Source organism: Neofelis nebulosa, chromosome 14 (genome assembly GCF_028018385.1).
Source record: "Neofelis nebulosa isolate mNeoNeb1 chromosome 14, mNeoNeb1.pri, whole genome shotgun sequence".
Lineage (NCBI taxonomy): Eukaryota > Metazoa > Chordata > Mammalia > Carnivora > Felidae > Neofelis > Neofelis nebulosa.
The window spans coordinates 18,034,967-18,055,928 of NC_080795.1; the positions used below are offsets into that span (position 1 = coordinate 18,034,967).

Below are 20,962 nucleotides of genomic sequence, written 5' to 3' on the forward strand. Positions count from 1 at the left end.
TCCAAACAAGCCAACCCTACATTGATTTACCCTGCCTGACCTTCTGCAGGAACGGAACAAAAGCATTTGCCATTGTACCTCCCAAATCTCCACCATGCTGACCCAAGGGATTCGCTGTGTACCCCCACTGCCCTGTAGCAAAATGTGTACGGTCTTGGGATCTATGCATATAATAAACTATGTTTTCAATCATACTTGTCCCTGGTTTTAACAAGTTGGTTTTAATATTAAAATCTATTTAAATACTTATGAGCCAATGCTGATTTGCTCCTAAATAAAATCATTCCAAAAAGTCAAACCACTCCAATTCAAGTGGAAAATGTTTGGATATTTATTTTAGTGATAGAACCTAGTGACAGATACCATTACCATGTTGAACGACTTGCAATCTTGAAAGCACCATGATGATATTCCAGAGGTTCTCACGATTGATAAATGTTAGGCTAGAGAGAAGTGCCCTTGCAAAATTCTGCTAGAAACTACAATTTGCAATCATATTATTATATAAAATGTTATGTCAATTGCAAAGTATCTTTTAACTATAGGTTTAACAGACTGACCCAGAGAGGTAGTGGAAACTATGTATCTTAATCACATTTTTATCACAACAGTTATCAAACCCTGGCTAACTGAAACAAATTAGTAATAACACAAGGCAATATTTCTAAGGACACTTTTCTTAAGAGCATCAAAGAACCATTTTCTTTTAGTTGCTAACGCAACTGATATCAGATAATGTTTGGTATTCTAAGAGTATAAAGGAGAGGGAGTGTTTATGCCAGATGAACATCTAATAATACCAATTTAGACATGTTAAATTTTTCTAATTTAATATAACCAAAAAGAATGTTTCCTCAAAGAACCTTATAAGAACAAAGAATTTAAAGAAAAGGCCATAAATAAGTACTAAACTTTTGCTGATATTACAGTATTAATCAAATATTTTTTACATAACTGAACAAGGTCTAATACTTTAGAACTTTGCCAAACACCACTTTTTACAGAGAACAGTGAGGCTCTGAAGCATGTGTACACACGTATGTAATACAATCTTGAGAATTTCCTGCAATTTATGTAAGTGGAAAGAACTATTACAAGACATCTGTGACATAATTTATAGTTAAGTACAAGTCCTTATTTGGAATATCAGATGTCTCAGTCACACTTTTGCAAATGCTATATAAATAACGTGTAGTAGACTGGCTCTGCTGGCATATGTAACATACATTTAAACGTCACATAAAAATGAATTTCTCACTTAGCAGAACTTCTCTGTAGTTCAACTGTTAATATCACAAACATCAACCCATACATATTTTTGAAATGCCTACTCCAAATATGGATATATACCTTATTTACTATATTTTTATTTTTAAACTTTTAATTCCAGTATAGTTATTTAATAAATGGTTATAGTAGTGTCAGGTATATATGAGGATTTAACAATTCCATACATCACCCATTGCTCATCACAAGTGCACTCCTTGTTCACCATCACCTATTTCACCCATCCCTCTATGCACCTCCCCTTTGTACCATCAATTTCTTCTCTATAGTTAAGAGCCTGTTTCTGTTAGCATTATACACTCTAGTTCCAACCACGTTGTGGCAAATGGCTATTATGCTAAGCAAAACAAAACAGAAAGACAAATATATGATTTCACTCATATGTGGAATTTAAGAAACCCAACAGATAAACATAATGGGAAGGAAAAATAAGAAGAAAAGAGAGGGAGGCAAACCATAAGAGACTCTTGAATACAGAGAGTAAACTGGTGGTTGCTGGGATGGGCTGGGTGGGTGATGGAAACTGAAGAAGGCACTTGTTGGGATGAGCACTGGATGTTGTATATAAGTGATGAATCACTGGGTTCTATTCCTGAAACCAATACTACACTGTATGTTAACTTGAATTTAAATTAAAAACAATTTTTAAGTCTGTTTCTTGGCTTTTCTCTTTTTCCTTTGCTGGCTTCCTTCTTAAATTCCAAATGAGTGAAGTCATATGGTATTTGTCTTTCTGTGACTGATTTTACTAGCATTATAGTCCCTAGTTCCATCCATGTCATTGCAAAGAACAAGATTTCATTCTTTTTTAAATGGCTGAATAATATTCCTTTCTGTATCTATACCACATTAAAAAAAAACTTATATAGTCCCCTACTATTAGGTATTATCATCAATGAGTTTATGTTAGTAATTGATTTATATATTTGGGTGCTTCCAAGTTGGAACATTTACAGTAGTTAGATATTCTGGATGAATAGACCCATTTCTTCTTTTGTTAGTCTTTGTTTTAAAATCTAGTTTGTCTAATAGAAGTATGGCTACTCCAGCTTCAACATCAATTAGCATGCTATAGAGTTCTCCATCCCCTCACTTTCAATCTGCATGTGTCTTTAGGTCTAAAATGAGTATTGGGGTGCCTGGGTGGCTCGGCTGGTTCAGCATTCAACTCTTGGCTTGGGCTCAGGTCATGATCTCACAGTTTTGTGGGTTCAAACCTCACACTGGGCTCTGCAGTGACAGCATCAAGTCTGCTTGGGATTCTCTCTCTCTCTCTCCCCCCCCACCCCCCACACTTGCACTTTCTTAAAATAAACTTAAAAAAATTAGTTTCTTGTAGGCAGCATATAGATGGATCTTTTTTAAGTCCATTCTGATACCTGATGTCTTTTGATTGAAACATTTAATCAATTTACATTGAGTGATTATTGAAAGATATGAATTTAGTGTCATTGTGTAGAGTTGGTGTTTCTGCTGATGTTCTCTGGTTTCTTTTAGTCTTTGTTGCTTTGGTCTTTTTTCCTTCCACTCAGAGAGCCGCCCTTAAAATTTCTTGCATGGCTGGTTTAGTGGCCACCAACTCCTTTAGTTTTTGTCTGGGAACCTCTCCTTCTATTCGGAATGACAGCCTTGCTGGATACAGAATTCTTGGCTGCGCATTTTTCCCATTCACCAGATTTAATATTTCTTGCCACTCCCTTCTGGCCTGCCAAGTTTCAGTGGACAGGTCTGCTGCTAAGCTTATGAATATACCCTTGTAGGGAAAGGACCTTTTGTCCCTAGATGCTTTCACAACTCTCTCCTTATCCTTGTATTTTACAAGTTTCACTGTGATGTGTTATGGGGTTGAGCTGATTTTATTGATTTTGAGGAGAGTTCTCTGTACCTCTTGACCTTGAATGTCTGTTTCCTTCCCTAATTAAGGTAAGTTCTCAGCTATAATTTGTTCGAATAAACCTACTCCTTTTTCTTGGTCATCTTCTGGGACTCCTATCATGGATATTATTTCATTTTATGGAATCACGGAGTTCTGTAAATCTCCCCTTGTGATCTAATAATTTCCTTTCCCTCTGTTTTTCAGCCTATTTACCATAATTTTATCTTTTATATCACCTCTTCTCTCCTCTTCTTCTTGAATCCTCATTGTGACTGCATCCAGTCGGTTTGCATCTCACTCATAGCATGTTTTAATTTCAGCCTGGCTAGTTTTTAGGTCTAATCTTACAGCAAGGGTTTCTCTGGAGTCTTCTATGATTTTTTTCAAGTCCACTTAGTCTCATGACTGTTGTTCTCAATTCTTGTTCAGATATATTGCTTATATCTGTTTTAAGCAAGTCCCTATATCTGTTTTGAGCAAGTCCCCGGTTGTGATTTCCTCTTGACTCTTCTTTTGGGGAGAATTCCTCCATCTTAGCATTTTGGCTGAGTTTCTGTCAAATCTTATGTTTCCTGCACCTAACAGTACTACTGTATTAAAAGGGAGTCATACACTGTCCAGGGCCTGGTGCTTCAGGAAGTATTTCTGGTGGATGCAGTGTGCACTCTGCTGTTGCATTTTGCCTGCTCTTTCCCACTGGTTAGGCCTCTGCAGAGCTCCTCCTTCGTTGTAGTGGGGGAGTCCTTGGACCTTTAACTAGGTGTGCTTTAATTTGTTGAAGTAAGCCTGGAAAAAAAGGGAGAGGAAGCCTGATACCCAAAAAAGAAAAGGTAAACAACACCCCCCCCCCAGAGAATAAAAAAAAAACTACAATGCTGATTCCAAAGAAAAAGGGGAAAAAAATAAAAAGAAAATTAAAAAGCCTGATCCAAAAGAGAAAGGAAATAGAAAAAGAAAAAAAGCTATGAGCCTGACTCCAAAAAAAAAAAAAAAGAGAAAGAGAGAGAGAGAGAGAAAGAGAGAGAGAGAGAAGAGAGAGAGAGAGAGAAGAGAAGAGAGAGAGAGAGAAGAGAGAGAGAGAAAGAGAGAGAGAGAGAAAGAGAGAGAAAGAGAAAGAGAAAGAGAGAAAGAGAAAGAGAGAGAAAGAGAGAGAGAGAGAGAAAGAGAGAGAAGAGAGAGAAAGAGAGAGAAAGAGAGAAAGAGAGAAAGAGAGAGAAAGAGAGAAAGAGAGAAAGAAAGAAAGAGAGAAAGAGAAAGAGAGAGAGAAAGAAAGAGAGAGAAAGAGAGAAAGAAAGAAAGAGAAAGAGAGAAAGAGAGAAAGAAAGAAAGAAAAAGAAAACGAACTGCCGGTGTTGTTTTGAAACACTTAATTTTCAGTGCACTTGGTGCATGGTGGATGTTGGCTGCGTTGGTCTTCTGGAGAAGAGGCCTGCTGCATTGGCTCAGAGTTAGTCTTGCCCCAGTAAATAAGTAGTTGCCAGGCATGGCGAGTGGGCAGAGTTTGGTGTAAGTGGGTCCTGCCTCTACTGGGGACTGTTGTGTTGCTCTTGCTCTTTCAAGTCCCATTGTGTTGGTGTTGGGGGAAAATGGCACCACCCCAATCTCTCATCCCTGGAGGGTGGATCTCCTCCCCAACCCCTGACATTCAGGCAGCCCTCACAGAATAGCAAGGGCAGTCAGCTTGCCCTGCACCACAACTCTGCTGCGTTTTTTCTTGGATGCACAGCTGGAATTCAAAACCCAAAGTCTTAAAAGACCTGGCAGTGTGTGCATTTGCTCTCCTCCTCTGGAGTAGAGCCTCTCCACACTGTGTTTGAAACCCCTTGTCCTGGAAAAACAGTCCAATGCCTGCACAGTGCATGGACTCTATGGTGTAGCACCACTAAAAGCAGCAAAGGTTATATTCCCTCTGGATGCACCTCTATCCCCTGCTGATGAAAGGTCTTTGGCTGGTACCTGCAGGGTGTTGTCTTCGGGGAGGTAACATACCCTCTTCCAGAAGTACTTCAGGAAGGGGAATTTCTCTCCCAATTACCCCTGAGATCCCTAATAGAGGCTATGTACTCCAGAACCAGCACCCTCCACCCCAGAAGCATGTGCCACAGCTCCACTCTGGGGAAAGTGATGCACTCTCAAAACCTCAGAGTTTGAGCCCCACGTGCTGTTTGGGGATTGTGGGGGGAGAGAAAAACCCAAACCGTGACACTCAGTACTTCTTGCTCCCCAGTTCATGGTCCAGAGAGGTTTTCCTCTTGTGCAAACTCAATGCTACACTTTCTCAACCCTTCTCTTTCACTCCCTTTTGTCTCTCTGTGGAAAACATTCCCTCTTCTCCATGGCACCACTGTTTTTTCTCTCCCCAAATTCACTTCCACCCATCTTCCACCTGCCACACTATCTCCCTCCAAATGTGCAGATCCTTCCACCACTATGCAGATCAATTTCCCGGGTGTTCCATCCAAATGATCTGACCTCAATACAGCTGTATTTGAGGAATAAGGAAAGCCCAGTGTCCACCTACTTCTCTGCCATCTTAACACTTCCCCAACATTTTCTTTATCCATTCATCTATTGATTGGCTTCTTCTATAACTTGGCTATTGTAAATAATGCACCAATAAACACAGGGGTGTACGTATCCACTTGAGTTAGTGCTTTTGTATTTTTTGGAAATATACCCAGTAGTAGTGTGATTACTGAATTGTAGGGTAGTTCTATTGTTAGCTTTTTGAGGAAGCTCTATACTGTTTTCCACAGTGGCTGCACCAGCTTGCATTTCCAACAGTGCATGAGAGTTGTTTTCTCCATATCCTTGCCAACACTTGTTTCTTGTGTTTTTAATTTTCAGCCAGTCTGATAGTTGTGAGGTATTATTTCACTGCTTTTGATTTGTGCCTCCCTGGTGATGGTGAGCATCTTCCCATGTTTCTGTTGGCCATCTGAGATGTCTTCTTTGGAGAACTGCCTCTTCATGTCATCTGCCTATTTTTTAATTGGATACATTTTTCACTTAGTTGTATAAGTTCTTTATACATTTTGGATATTAACCAGCCTATTTGCAAATATCTTCTCTCATCCCATAGGTTGCCTTTTAGCTTTGTTGATTGTTTCCTTGCTGTGCAGAAATTTATTTTGATGTAATCCTAATAATTTATTTTTGCTTTTATTTCTCTTGCCTCAGGAACCATACCTAGAAAAATGCTGCTACAGCCGATGTCAGAGAGTGGCCCAATCTTTCCTGACAATCAATTGATCATATAATTATGATCGATTTGTTTCTAAGCTCTCTATTCTGTTCCATTGCTTGATGTGTTTTTGTGCCCATTCCATACTGTTTTGATGACCACAGCTTTGTAATGTAACTTGATGTCTGAGATTGTGATATCTCTGGCACTACTTTTCTTTTTCAAGATTGCTTTGGCTATTTAGGGTCTTTTGTGGTTCCACATAAATTATCTTGGTTTTTCTAGTTCTGTGAAAAATGCTGTTGGTATTTTCATAGGGATTACATTAAGTGTGTAGATTGCTTTGGATAGTATAGAAATTTAGAACAAAATTTGTTCTTCCAATCCACCATCATGGAATGCCTTCTCATCTCTTTGCAACATCTTCAGTTTCTGTCATCAGTGTTTTATAATTTTCAGAGTATAGGTCTTTCACGTCTTTGTTTAGGTTTATTCCTATGTAACTTATTTTTGGTGTAGTTGTAAATAGGTTGGATTCCTTGATTTCTCTTTCTACTGCTTATTAATGTGTAGAAATGCAACAGATTTCTGCACATTGATTTTGTAACCTGTAATTTTCCTGAACTCATCAATTGGTTCTAGTTTTTTGGTAGAATCTTTAGGGTTCTCTATATAGTGTCATGTCAGCTGCAAATAGTCAAAGTTTTACCTCTTCCTTACCAATTTGGATGAATTTTCTTTGTGTTGTCTGATTGCTGTGGCTAGGACTTCCAGTACTATGATGAACAGTAGTGAGAGTGGACACCCTTATCTTATTCCTGACCTTAGGGGTTTTTCCACATTGAGTATGATGTTAGCTGTGTGTTTTTTACATGCGGCTTTTATTACATTGAGGTATGTTCCCTCTAAATCTACTTCATTCAGAGCTTTTATCTGGAATAGATGTCGTACTTTGTCAAGTACTTTATGGATATATATTTTAAATACCATATTTAAAATAGTATTCTACTTTTTGCTTTATATTTAGATTTTCCTAAAAGTGACCAAATCGTAGTATAAGAAGCTCCAGTATGTTGCTCGGATTCTGTACTGTATATTTGAAAGTTGCTTAGATAGATCCTGAAAGTTCTCATTACATGAGAAAAAACTGTGCAGTGATGCATGTTAACTAGACATTGTGATCATTTTGCAGTATATACAAACATTAAATCATGTACTTCTGAAAGTAAGGTTATAGGTCAATTATGTATAACAAGTTTGTATCAACAAAAATTAGAAAATTCATTACTTGAATGACTATTGTATACTATGCTGGCAAGGATGTAGAGAAATAGGAATTCTCATACCTTTATGGTAGGAGTGGGAATTCATAAAGTTTCGATGGAGGGCAACTTGAAAAATATCTATAAATCAAAGTACATATACTCTTTGACCCAGAAATTCCATTTCTGAGAACTTGTACTATGTATGTATTTGAAATGACTTTCCAATCAAGTTCTTCATTCCAACAATGTAATAGTGTGAGATTGGAAGCAATCTTAATATCATTAGAAGACTAACCAAATTCCAGTATATCCGTGCAAGAGAATTCTATGCAGCTATTAAAACAAGAACAGATTTTTTTGTGTTTTGTTATGGAAAAATTGTCAAAATATTTTAAGTGACAAAAGCAAGTAGTTGAACAGTATGGACAGTTATAACTTATGAAAAAAAGTAAGAGGGGTGCCTGGGTGGCTCAGTTAAGTGTCCAGCACTTGATTTTGGCTCACTCAGGTCATGATCTCATGGTTCATGGGATCAACCCCTGCCTCAGGCTCTGTGTTGACAGCATGGAGCCTGCCTGGGATACTCTCTCATCCCCTCTCTTCCCCTCCCCCCATTCATGATCTTTCAAAATAGACATTTCAAAAAAATTTTTTTAAAAAGGAAGAGAAATGTCTATCTCTATATATCTATTTATTATGTGTTTCCTTCCTCCCTCCCTGGATTTGTATCTACTATTTCTATTGGAATCTGGTAACACTGATGGCCTCTGTAGGGGAATGGTGACTATAGGAGAGAAACAGGAAGGAGACTTTCACCATACATCCTTGAAACACTTTGAATTCTGAACATCCATTTATTGTGTCAGGTATTCAAAAATAAACACATCCCACTTTTTAGAAGTCCATTTGAGCCCTACAGATGTAAAGACAAAAGGAATTACTCATTAGCAGAATAACACTGATGCACTGAGACCCAATACCCTAAATACTCATTTCCTTTAAAATAGAAACAAAAGCTGCTATCTACTCAAAGCCTTCTTTCATTTTCCTCATTTTATCAAGTTCTGTGTGAAGGTATGGATGATGACAGTTTACCACCAAACCTTAGAAATGACACCAAAATTGGAACATAACTGCTTAACTCAGAAGTGGAATGGAATGGGGTCAGGACATCACCTCAGTCAGGTGTTAGGAAATTGTAGCTTCATTTCAGCTTCAAGAGTAACTGTGACTCATTTCTTAGCAGAAAATAAGATAAAGCTCATCACAAACACCATTTGTCATTTCTTTACCTGCTTGGGAGCTGTGAGAATTAAATAAACTAACATTTTATAAAGAGTTTGGAATCCCTTGATAGAAAAGTGTTACATAAGAGTTTTATAATCCTGTGCTTTCTCCATCGTTCTTAACAAAGAAAAAAAAGGTAACGTTCTGATTACAAATGAGAAACTGAGTTGATCTCTTTGGGCAGCCATACTGGCAAGAGTCCAGTTCCTATTTTTGAGGTTTGATCTGGGTTTTGTGCATTCTATCTTTTTTTTAAAAAAGGTTTTTTGTTTTTTGTTTTTTTGTTTTTTTTTTTTTTTACATTTTATTTTATTTTATTTTTTTAATTTATTTATTATTTTATTTAATGATTTATTAAAATTATTTATTTTAATTCTATTCCATTGATTTGTTTATCCTTTTGCCAGTATCACACTACCTTGATTATTGTTGTTTTGTCATAAGTTTTGAAATCAGGAAATGTGAGTCCTCCAATTTTGTTTTTTTTTGTTTTTTTTTTTTTTTAGTTTATTTATTTATTTATTTATTTATTTTTTAATATATGAAATTTATTGTCAAATTGGTTTCCATACAACACCCAGTGCTCATCCCAAAAGGTGCCCTCCTCAATACCCATCACCCACCCTGCCCTCCCTCCCACCCCCCATCAACCCTCAGTTTGTTCTCAGTTTTTAACAGTCTCTTATGCTTTGGCTCTCTCCCACTCTAACCTCTTTTTTTTTTTTTTTTTCCCTTCCCCTCCCCCATGGGTTTCTGTTACGTTTCTCAGGATCCACCTAAGAGTGAAACCATATGGTATCTGTCTTTCTCTGTATGGCTTATTTCACTTAGCATCACACTCTCCAGTTCCATCCACGTTGCTACAAAAGGCCATATTTCATTCTTTCTCATTGCCACGTAGTATTCCATTGTGTATATAAACCACAATTTCTTTATCCATTCATCAGTTGATGGACATTTAGGCTCTTTCCATAATTTGGCTATTGTTGAGAGTGCTGCTATAAACATTGGGGTACAAGTGCCCCTATGCATCAGTACTCCTGTATCCCTTGGATAAATTCCTAGCAGTGCTATTGCTGGGTCATAGGGTAGGTCTATTTTTAATTTTCTGAGGAACCTCCACACTGCTTTCCAGAGCGGCTGCACCAATTTGCATTCCCACCAACAGTGCAAGAGGGTTCCCGTCTCTCCACATCCTCTCCAGCATCTATAGTCTCCTGATTTCTTCATTTTGGCCACTCTGACTGGCGTGAGGTGGTATCTGAGTGTGGTTTTGATTTGTATTTCCCTGATGAGGAGCGACGTTGAACATCTTTTCATGTGCCTGTTGGCCATCCGGATGTCTTCTTTAGAGAAGTGTCTATTCATGTTTTCTGCCCATTTCTTCACTGGGTTATTTGTTTTTCGGGTGTGGAGTTTGATGAGCTCTTTATAGATTTTGGATACTAGCCCTTTGTCCGATGTGTCATTTGCAAATATCTTTTCCCATTCCGTTGGTTGCCTTTTAGTTTTGTTGGTTGTTTCCTTTGCTGTGCAGAAGCTTTTTATCTTCATAAGGTCCCAGTAATTCACTTTTGCTTTTAATTCCCTTGCCTTTGGGGATGTGCCGAGTAAGAGATTGCTACGGCTGAGGTCAGAGAGGTCTTTTCCTGCTTTCTCCTCTAAGGTTTTGATGGTTTCCTGTCTCACATTCAGGTCCTTTATCCATTTTGAGTTTATTTTTGTGAATGGTGTGAGACAGTGGTCTAGTTTCAACCTTCTGCATGTTGCTGTCCAGTTCTCCCAGCACCATTTGTTAAAGAGACTGTCTTTTTTCCATTGGATGTTCTTTCCTGCTTTGTCAAAAATGAGTTGGCCATACGTTTGTGGGTCTAGTTCTGGGGTTTCTATTCGATTCCATTGGTCTATGTGTCTGTTTTTATGCCAATACCATGCTGTCTTGATGATGACAGCTTTGTAGTAGAGGCTAAAGTCTGGGATTGTGATGCCTCCTGCTTTGGTCTTCTTCTTCAAAATTACTTTGGCTATTCGGGGCCTTTTGTGGTTCCATATGAATTTTAGGATTGCTTGTTCTAGTTTCGAGAAGAATGCTGGTGCAATTTTGATTGGGATTGCATTGAATGTGTAGATAGCTTTGGGTAGTATTGACATTTTGACAATATTTATTCTTCCAATCCATGAGCAGGGAATGTCTTTCCATTTCTTTATATCTTCTTCAATTACCTGCATAAGCTTTCTATAGTTTTCAGCATACAGATCTTTTACATCTTTGGTTAGATTTATTCCTAGGTATTTTTATGCTTCTTGGTGCAATTTTGAATGGGATCAGTTTCTTTATTTGTCTTTCTGTTGCTTCATTGTTAGTATATAAGAATGCAACAGATTTCTGTACATTGATTTTGTATCCTGTAACTTTGCTGAATTCATGTATCAGTTCTAGCAGACTTTTGGTGGAGTCTATCGGATTTTCCATGTATAATATCATGTCATCTGCAAAAAGCGAAAGCTTGACTTCATCTTTGCCAATTTGGATGCCTTTGATTTCCTTTTGTTGTCTGATTGCTGATGCTAGAACTTCCAGCACTATATTAAACAGCAGCGGTGAGAGTGGGCATCCCTGTCGTGTTCCTGATCTCAGGGAAAAAGCTCTCAGTTTTTCCCCATTGAGGATGATGTTAGCTGTGGGCTTTTCATAAATGGCTTTTATGATCTTTAAGTATGTTCCTTCTATCCCGACTTTCTCAAGGGTTTTTATTAAGAAAGGGTGCTGGATTTTGTCAAAGGCCTTTTCTGCATCGATTGACAGGATCATATGGTTCTTCTCTTTTTTTTTTTTGTTAATGTGATGTATCACGTTGATTGATTTGCGAATGTTGAACCAGCCCTGCATCCCAGGAATGAATCCCACTTGATCATGGTGAATAATTCTTTTTATATGCTGTTGAATTCGATTTGCTAGTATCTTATTGAGAATTTTTGCATCCATATTCATCAGGGATATTGGCCTGTAGTTCTCTTTTTTTACTGGGTCTCTGTCTGGTTTAGGAATCAAAGTAATACTGGCTTCATAGAATGAGTCTGGAAGTTTTCCTTCCCTTTCTATTTCTTGGAATAGCTTGAGAAGGATAGGTATTATCTCTGCTTTAAACGTCTGGTAGAACTCCCCTGGGAAGCCATCTGGTCCTGGACTCTTATTTGTTGGGAGATTTTTGATAACCGATTCAATTTCTTCGCTGGTTATGGGTCTGTTCAAGCTTTCTATTTCCTCCTGATTGAGTTTTGGAAGAGTGTGGGTGTTTAGGAATTTGTCCATTTCTTCAAGGTTGTCCAATTTGTTGGCATATAATTTTTCATAGTATTCCCTGATAATTGTTTGTATCTCTGAGGGATTGGTTGTAATAATTCCATTTTCATTCATGATTTTATCTATTTGGGTCATCTCCCTTTTCTTTTTGAGAAGCCTGGCTAGAGGTTTGTCAATTTTGTTTATTTTTTCAAAAAACCAACTCTTGGTTTCGTTGATCTGCTCTACAGTTTTTTTAGATTCTATATTGTTTATTTCTGCTCTGATCTTTATGATTTCTCTTCTTCTGCTGGGTTTAGGCTGCCTTTGCTGTTCTGCTTCTATTTCCTTTAGGTGTGCTGTTAGATTTTGTATTTGGGATTTTTCTTGTTTCTTGAGATAGGCCTGGATTGCAATGTATTTCCCTCTCAGGACTGCCTTCGCTGCGTCCCAAAGCGTTTGGATTGTTGTATTTTCATTTTCGTTTGTTTCCATATATTTTTTAATTTCTTCTCTAATTGCCTGGTTGACCCACTCATTCGTTAGTAGGGTGTTCTTTAACCTCCATGCTTTTGGAGGTTTTCCAGACTTTTTCCTGTGGTTGATTTCAAGCTTCATAGCATTGTGGTCTGAAAGTATGCATGGTATAATTTCAATTCTTGTAAACTTATGAAGGGCTGTTTTGTGACCCAGTATATGATCTATCTTGGAGAATGTTCCATGTGCACTCGAGAAGAAAGTATATTCTGTTGCTTTGGGATGCAGAGTTCTAAATATATCTGTCAAGTCCATCTGATCCAATGTATCATTCAGGGCCCTTGTTTCTTTATTGACTGTGTGTCTAGATGATCTATCCATTTCTGTAAGTGGGGTGTTAAAGTCCCCTGCAATGACCACATTCTTATCAATAAGGTTGCTTATGTTTATGAGTAACTGTTTTATATATCTGGGGGCTCCGGTATTTGGCGCATAGACATTTATAATTGTTAGCTCTTCCTGATGGGTAGACCCTGTAATTATTATATAATGCCCTTCTTCATCTCTTGTTACAGCCTTTAATTTAAAGTCTAGTTTGTCTGATATAAGTATGGCTACTCCAGCTTTCTTTTGGCTTCCAGTAGCATGATAAATAGTTCTCCATCCCCTCACTCTCAATCTAAAGGTGTCCTCAGATCTAAAATGAGTCTCTTGTAGACAGCAAATAGATGGGTCTTGTTTTTTTATCCATTCTGATACCCTATGTCTTTTGGTTGGCGCATTTAATCCATTTACATTCAGTGTTATTATAGAAAGATACGGGTTTAGAGTCATTGTGATGTCTGTATGTTTTATGCTTGTAGTGATGTCTCTGGTACTTTGTCTCACAGGATCCCCCTTAGGATCTCTTGTAGGGCTGGTTTCGTGGTGACAAATTCCTTCAGTTTTTGTTTGTTTGGGAAGACCTTTATCTCTCCTTCTATTCTAAATGACAGACTTGCTGGATAAAGGATTCTCGGCTGCATATTTTTTCTGTTTAGCACACTGAAGATATCGTGCCAAGCCTTTCTGGCCTGCCAAGTTTCAAAGGAGAGATCAGTCACGAGTCTTATAGGTCTCCCTTTATATGTGAGGGCACGTTTATCCCTTGCTGCTTTCAGAATTTTCTCTTTATCCTTGTATTTTGCCAGTTTCACTATGATATGTCGTGCAGAAGATCGATTCAAGTTACGTCTGAAGGGAGTTCTCTGTGCCTCTTGGATTTCAATGCCTTTTTCCTTCCCCAGTTCAGGGAAGTTCTCAGCTATTATTTCTTCAAGTACCCCTTCAGCACCTTTCCCTCTCTCTTCCTCCTCTGGGATACCAATTATGCGTATATTATTTCTTTTTAGTGTATCACTTAGTTCTCTAATTTTCCCCTCATACTCCTGGATTTTTTTATCTCTCTTTCTTTCAGCTTCCTCTTTCTCCATAACTTTATCTTCTAGTTCACCTATTCTCTCCTCTGCCTCTTCAATCCGAGCCGTCGTGGTTTCCATTTTGTTTTGCATTTCGTTTAAAGCGTTTTTCAGCTCCTCGTGACTGTTCCTTAGTCCCTTGATCTCTGTAGCAAGAGATTCTCTGCTGTCCTGTATACTGTTTTCAAGCCCAGCGATTAATTTTATGACTATTATTCTAAATTCACTTTCTGTTATATTATTTAAATCCTTTTTGATCAGTTCATTAGCTGTTGATATTTCCTGGAGATTCTTCTGAGGGGAATTCTTCCGTTTGGTCATTTTGGACAGTCCCTGGAGTGGTGAGGACCCGCAGGGCACTTCCCCCGTGCTGTGGTGTATAACTGGAGTTGGTGGGCGGGGCCGCAGTCCGACCTGATGTCTGCCCCCAGCCCACCGCTGGGGCCACAGTCAGACTGGTGTGTGCCTTCTCTTCCCCTCTCCTAGGGGCGGGATTCACTGTGGGGTGGTGTGGCCCGTCTGGTCTACTTGCACACTGCCAGGCTTGTGGTGCTGGGGAGCTGGCGTATTAGCTGGGGTGGGTAGGCAAGGTGCACGGGGGTGGGAGGGGCAGGCTTAGCTCGCTTCTCCTTGGGTGATCCACTTCAGGAGGGGCCCTGTGGCAGCGGGAGGGAGTCAGATCCGCTGCCGGAGGTTTGGCTCCGCAGAAGCACAGAGTTGGGTGTTTGCGCGGAGTGAGCAAGTTCCCTGGCAGGAACTGGTTCTCTTTGGGATTTTGGCTGGGGGATGGGCGGGGGAGATGGCGCTGGCGAGCGCCTTTGTTCCCCGCCAAGCTGAGCTCTGCCGTCAGGGGGCTCAGCAGCTCTCCCTCCCTTTGTCCTCCAGCCTTCCCGCTTTCTGAGCAGACCTGTTAACTTCTGACCTCCCAGACGCTAAGTCGAGCTTGCTGTCGGAACACAGTCCGTCCGGCCCCTCCGCTTTTGCCAGCCCGACTCGGGGGCTCTGCTTGGCCGGCGAGCCGCCCCTCCGCCCCGGCTCCCTCCCGCCAGTCCGTGGAGCGCGCACCGCCTCGCCGCCCTTCCTACCCTCTTCCGTGGGCCTCTCGTCTGCGCTTGGCTCCGGAGACTCCGTTCTGCTAATCCTCTGGCGGTTTTCTGGGTTCTTTAGGCAGGTGTAGGTGGAATCTCTTGTTTTTTTTTTTAAGGTTTCATTATTTTGAGAGCGAGAGATCAGGGAGGGACAGAGAGGGAGCAACCAAGCTCTGTGCTGACAGAGCAGAGCTTGATCCCACAAACAATATCACGCCCTGAGCCAAAATCAAGAGTTGGATGCCTATCTGACCAAATCACGTAGGCTCCATTGTACATTTTATCCTTATACAAAATGCTTTTAGATACAAGGATAGTTTTGTTTCTATGAATTATCCTCCTCAACTTTATGAGGCTTGCATTTTTGAAGTGTTTACAAATCAAGTATAGAGGGTCAATTTTGAGCTTACAATTACACGCATGTACTCTTAACCTCCCATGTTGAGACGGGTGCAGAATTTGTTCCAAACTGTTTTAATTTTAGCAATTCTTCTTAAATCCTTTGAGGAGAAAATTTAGAAATTCATTTAACTTATTAAATTGCAAACATTTACTCATGAAAGAGTTCTGTATTTTATTATACTTCTTTCAGGTTTATGGTTTTTCAAAAGGAAAGAAGGATATTAGTAAAAGGCAGAATGGATCTATACATTTTAAATGCATATCAAATGAAACTAAGTCTCTAAAGCATGCCCATGGAGTTTTGTTAAAAAATCTTAAACAATAGGAGGTTCTTTGAAGAGTAATGGAAACATTCAGATCTGTAGTCAGGATTTACTAAGTTTCTCTTTAAGATAACCTGGGGTTGTAGTATACATTCAGTAATCTGAACAAGATTCTAAGCAAATCAGAGTTTTCCTTCCACCCTCCTTTTGAGAATAACCAAGGTACATACTTGAATCCCTAAGTGTTAAGTTATCTCTAAAGCGATTCTTCTAACCTCAGATCCAACTGAACCTGTAATTGTTTGGTTTTGCTTTTCTTTTTCCTCCCGACTATCTCACAAGTCTCTCTCTTTTGGTTTCTGTACCATCCTATCCCCTTGACTCAGTTATAGGTATCATTAACATTTTTCATCTTTTGGATTAAGAATGTACTATATACCTTCAAAAAATATATACTTTGTGTATGAAGCATAAAAGGCATTATTACTATGTGGAAAGGGTATGTGAGCAGCAGTTTGGTTGGAAAGGGTTAAAGGATGTTGAGAAAATGTCAATTTTTAGTATCAAAAAGTTGGGTAGTACAGAGTTACGGCAGAGAGAGCTACAAGTTTTTCAACGTGGGTTATCCTTATCAAATTGGTTTGTGGTTCCCTAAAACTCACGGGTGAATGAGAACATGTGTTTGAGTAAGAAAGCCAAAATTTAAGAACAGACTATACAAGAGAATAATAAAGTTATTCAAAGGCTCAGTAAGGAGAATGAACACATCTAGTTATGACAGTTGGTAAAAACTTCTGATGAGTGTACATCTGAGACTGGCCCTTTTGACAGGTAGATAAGGGAGTTATCAAAAGTAGGGAATTGACAGCCCATCCTTATCTCCTTCAACCCTTTGCTCCAATACCATCTTTTCAATGATGTCTTCTCTGATCATTTTCTTTAAAAGTATATTTCATGTTCCCACCCCCCAGCCTTCTTCCCTACTTTATTTTTCTTCCCTACTTTACAACTATGACCATGATTGGCAAAAACAAAAACAAAACAAATTACGAGTATAACCTATCTCAATTCATTAGAATAGGTTTCATGAGTACAGATATTATTGTTGCTTTTGTTTATTGCTGTAGCCCTCAGCATCTAGAACAATGCCCAGCACATGGTAGTCACCTAATATACATTTTGGAATACATTCATATATTGTATAAACAAGGCTTAGAGATGGAGACATATGGAACATTTTTGGGGAATAGTGGATAAGCAAGTTTGGCTATAGAGTTAAATACGTGTAAGAGGTAAATTTGAAATAAATCTGTATAGTTTCTACCAAGTTCTCTTTTTTCCCCCCTCTGGATGGCCTAATGAATATCTCTGAGCTATTTGGTCTCTAGGTCTAGTTCCTATTCACTGCTGTATCCCCAAGGCAGAGTTTAATTCACACAATGCCCAACATACAGTATTGAATTAAGATCTATTGAGAGAGTGAACATGTTTATAAATTCTCAAGCTATGCTAGTTTTAAACTTTAAACTCCTATGCTGTTCAGTGGGTTCACAGAGCTTATAGCTAGGAGTTCAAGAGATGGGTCAATCTTAGAGGTACCAGCTCTGTTAAAGTAACACCAGCTTGGTCAACAAATAGACCCAGAGTGTGGACTGGCTCCAACTCAATAGTTTTCCCTCATTTCTGAGACAGTTGTTCCTTGCTGGCAGATGGATTTCTGCCATGTGGTGATTTAGGGACCAGACTAGAGTGGAAATGTAATCTAAGTCACTTTGCAAACCTGAGAAAATCTTAACAGATCTTTTTTGGTCTTATTTTCTTGTGTTTAGAATCTAGAAGTAGTTTTTTTTTCCTGACCTTTTATACTCCCAATTTCTCATTTGCTTCTGCTTATAAACTGGTAAATTCCTGCCTGATCTTAACTCTTTCTTGTGATACTTTTCTAGAAACAGTGAGAAGAACCAAAACATACTAATACTCTGGGTATTTGCAACAACTTTCCTTAGAGCTATAAGATCAATAGGTACTTTGCCTTACACGTTCAGCTGACAGTGTATCAAATGTTACGTTTGCATAATACTAGTCTTTTCTTTCCAGATTGTTATATCTATGTTCCTTTCAGCTACTTCCCAGCTGCTAAGCTAATGCCATATATATTTTTGTTTTTGTTAAGATAGTACTATAACGCACCATCTTCAGTGTTAGTTGTGATGCTGCTGACAGGTAAAATATGCTATCCCAAAATATGACTTCAGGAGTTTAGAACGTGCCACCTTAAAGTATGCTGCTTTGATATGTGGATTATTTTGAGCTGTAGGCACTATTAAATAGGAAATGCAGGGAGTGGCTTTTTCTTTACTCCCCTAAAAGGATATGCCATAAATACCCTCCCCCAGGAGTTTCATCAACAAGGGAAGACTGACTCTCATCACAGGAGAGATTAGAAATTGATACCACCACCAGATGAACTGTGTCACAAACTGTCATACCTCCTATTCTTCTAAATGCCCATTCATGGGAGATGCCCAGGAAAAAGTGAGTAACTCCAAGGTAGCTTAGAATTCACACTTAAGTAACATCTTAATAGAGAAAGGGAAGAGTGGATATAGGCCTCTGAGGGGAGAGTAAGTAAAGTATGCATTGGAGTAAACTTCTATTTGTTTTTCTTTTGGTAATTTTTTAAAAATTATGTAGTGTCTCAGCTAAGAAATCATAAAGGTAGAGGGAAAATTATTTTTCTCCCCTATAATGGTCAAATACAATAAAATGACTAAAATACAAGAGAAGTTTATTCCTTAGATACATAACAAAGGTGACATTTGAGGGTGGACAAATTTTTCTTTATGTAGTAATTCAGGGATCCAGAAATTTTCCACATCATGGCTTCATCCTCTTGGGCCCTGTTCTTACTATCATTCAGGCAGAAAAGGAAAGAGGATTTGGAGGGAAAACTTCTATAAAGTCTTGGCCCAGAAACAGCCCACATCACTTTTCTGTATATCCCAATGGATATGCCCAATTGTAGGGACATACATAAGTAAATGAAGGGGAAGTTGGAAATATAGTGCTAAGAAGAAAAAATGGAATTTTGTTTTCTAACAGTCTGCCATACAAAGGTCACTCCAGGAATCTCTGAAAGCCCAGAGTCCTTACATCCTAATAGGTACACCAACTTATAGATGTACAATTTTACACTGTTCCTAAGGTCACATTTCACTATCATCTTTAATGTTTCCTTTCTGTGTGACTAACAGTCTAAATATTTGCAAGCTTTATTCTGCATTTGTCCTTAAGATAACTTTAACATTTGTGTTGCTGAAGCTTCTGTTTTATTGAAATTACCTAGAATTCTGATTATAAGCCTTCCTATCCATTGGTGCCATTTTCTCACTTTATAGATACTGTCTAGAAACACATTCATAGGTTTGATGAAGAAAAGATGCTAAATATTATTGGTCAGAGAATTAACTTTTATGGCTAATGTCTCTTACATTTCTCATCTAGGATTAAATCCGCTTGTGATTGTATGATATGGACCTTATGTGTACAATTTGTTAAGGAATAAGTTATTCTAGGCAATATCCTGAGTCCTGTGAAACTCAAAATTTAGTATGTATCATTTATCTTGACCAACACTCCTGAAAGAACTCAGGCAACCCTAAGAGATTTTGTTATTCTACAATCACTACGGTGTTTTTTTTGCAATCTGTAAAGTGCTCTTCTCAGTATTAAAAAAAATGACAAACAGGATCTGTGATAAGTGGAATCAACCTTAGATTTGTTAAAATAGAAATATCATACTCATTGTCAATGTTTCTCCTCCAATCTCTGAGCATCTCTTCCATTATTCGTATTTTTATATTAGAAAAATTTTTAATGTTTGCTGTTGATTTAAATATACTAGGTTAAAACATGCTTAGTTGGTTAAAACACATTATTAGTCAAGAATATGAGCAATCTCCTCTAGACCAGCTCTAGCCTGCTGGTATCCAATAAATTCACCTACTTCTCAAAGATCACCAATACCTACACTGGGTCCATTTTTTCCCTCTGCTAGAATATTTTCCATGCCCTGTAACTTGTCTTTTCTCAAGATTATGATACAGATTCTTAGATCATAGTCCATTTTCAGAATGTGATGGAAATGTGAGAGAATAGAAGAACACTCATGATCAGATAGCCTCAAAGCAAATGCAATTATCAGGAAAAGATCTAAAAATACAGTTGTGGGACCATGGGAATTTTAATCACTCTACATTTATACAGCTAGAAAAACAAAATGGTAGAAAACAGGAAACTTCTTTAATCAGGCAAAGCCTTTGTGGTTGTGGCTGATGAATATGCAAAAGGTGCTCTGAATTTTTTTTTAGGACACAGAATTGCCATATAGGCATCCCAATAGCTGTTTTTAGGTTAAAAGAAAGGAATTGATTTGTTAATCAAGTATATCAGAGACACAGACATTTCTGATTATATAAAAAAAAAAAACAAATGACTCCTAAGCAGAACACCTGACCTCTGACTTTCAAGTTAAAATATTTCTGATAATTAGCATTATTGTATTCGTTGAATTTAGTCAACACCCTAAGGCAAAATTTTAAAGTTACATGAGGCTCTAATGTAAGATTGCATTTCTCAGAGATGGTTCCCTCCAGAAATTTGCCAGGCTCTTATAGAAATCCTACTTCCTCAAAAATTGAAGAGATGGGTAATTTCTCCCTAAATTGCTATTCCTTGATCCCTGAAACCCATCATTGTACAATAATTCTTCCTACCTATATTTCATTGTTTTGATCTTTTGCATATTTATTCAGCCATACATATGCTCTTGATTAGAATCCAAGTTAAAGATGTTTTTATAATTATAGGAAAGTAGATGGACGAATTAATTTGTTCGTTCATTCATTCATTCAAGATTTGTTGAGTTCCTACAACTGCCAGGCACCAGGGAAATAGGAGTCAGAAATTGATCGTACCCAAAGAAGAATGGTAAGTAGTATGCTTTCAGGGGTTCCCAATCCAGTAAGGGATGCACAATATGTAAAAAAGAGTAGAAATATGTATGTTCTAGCAATATGCTAGCACAAACATGG

The 20,962-nt window shown here is 38.3% G+C and overlaps 1 protein-coding gene across 2 annotated transcripts in view; it reads right to left on the bottom strand.

Moving 5' to 3' along the window:
* The window catches only part of CPA6 (carboxypeptidase A6), a 541,179-nt gene that overhangs the window by 151,224 nt on the left and 368,993 nt on the right, over window positions 1-20,962 (bottom strand). The window lies entirely within an intron of this gene.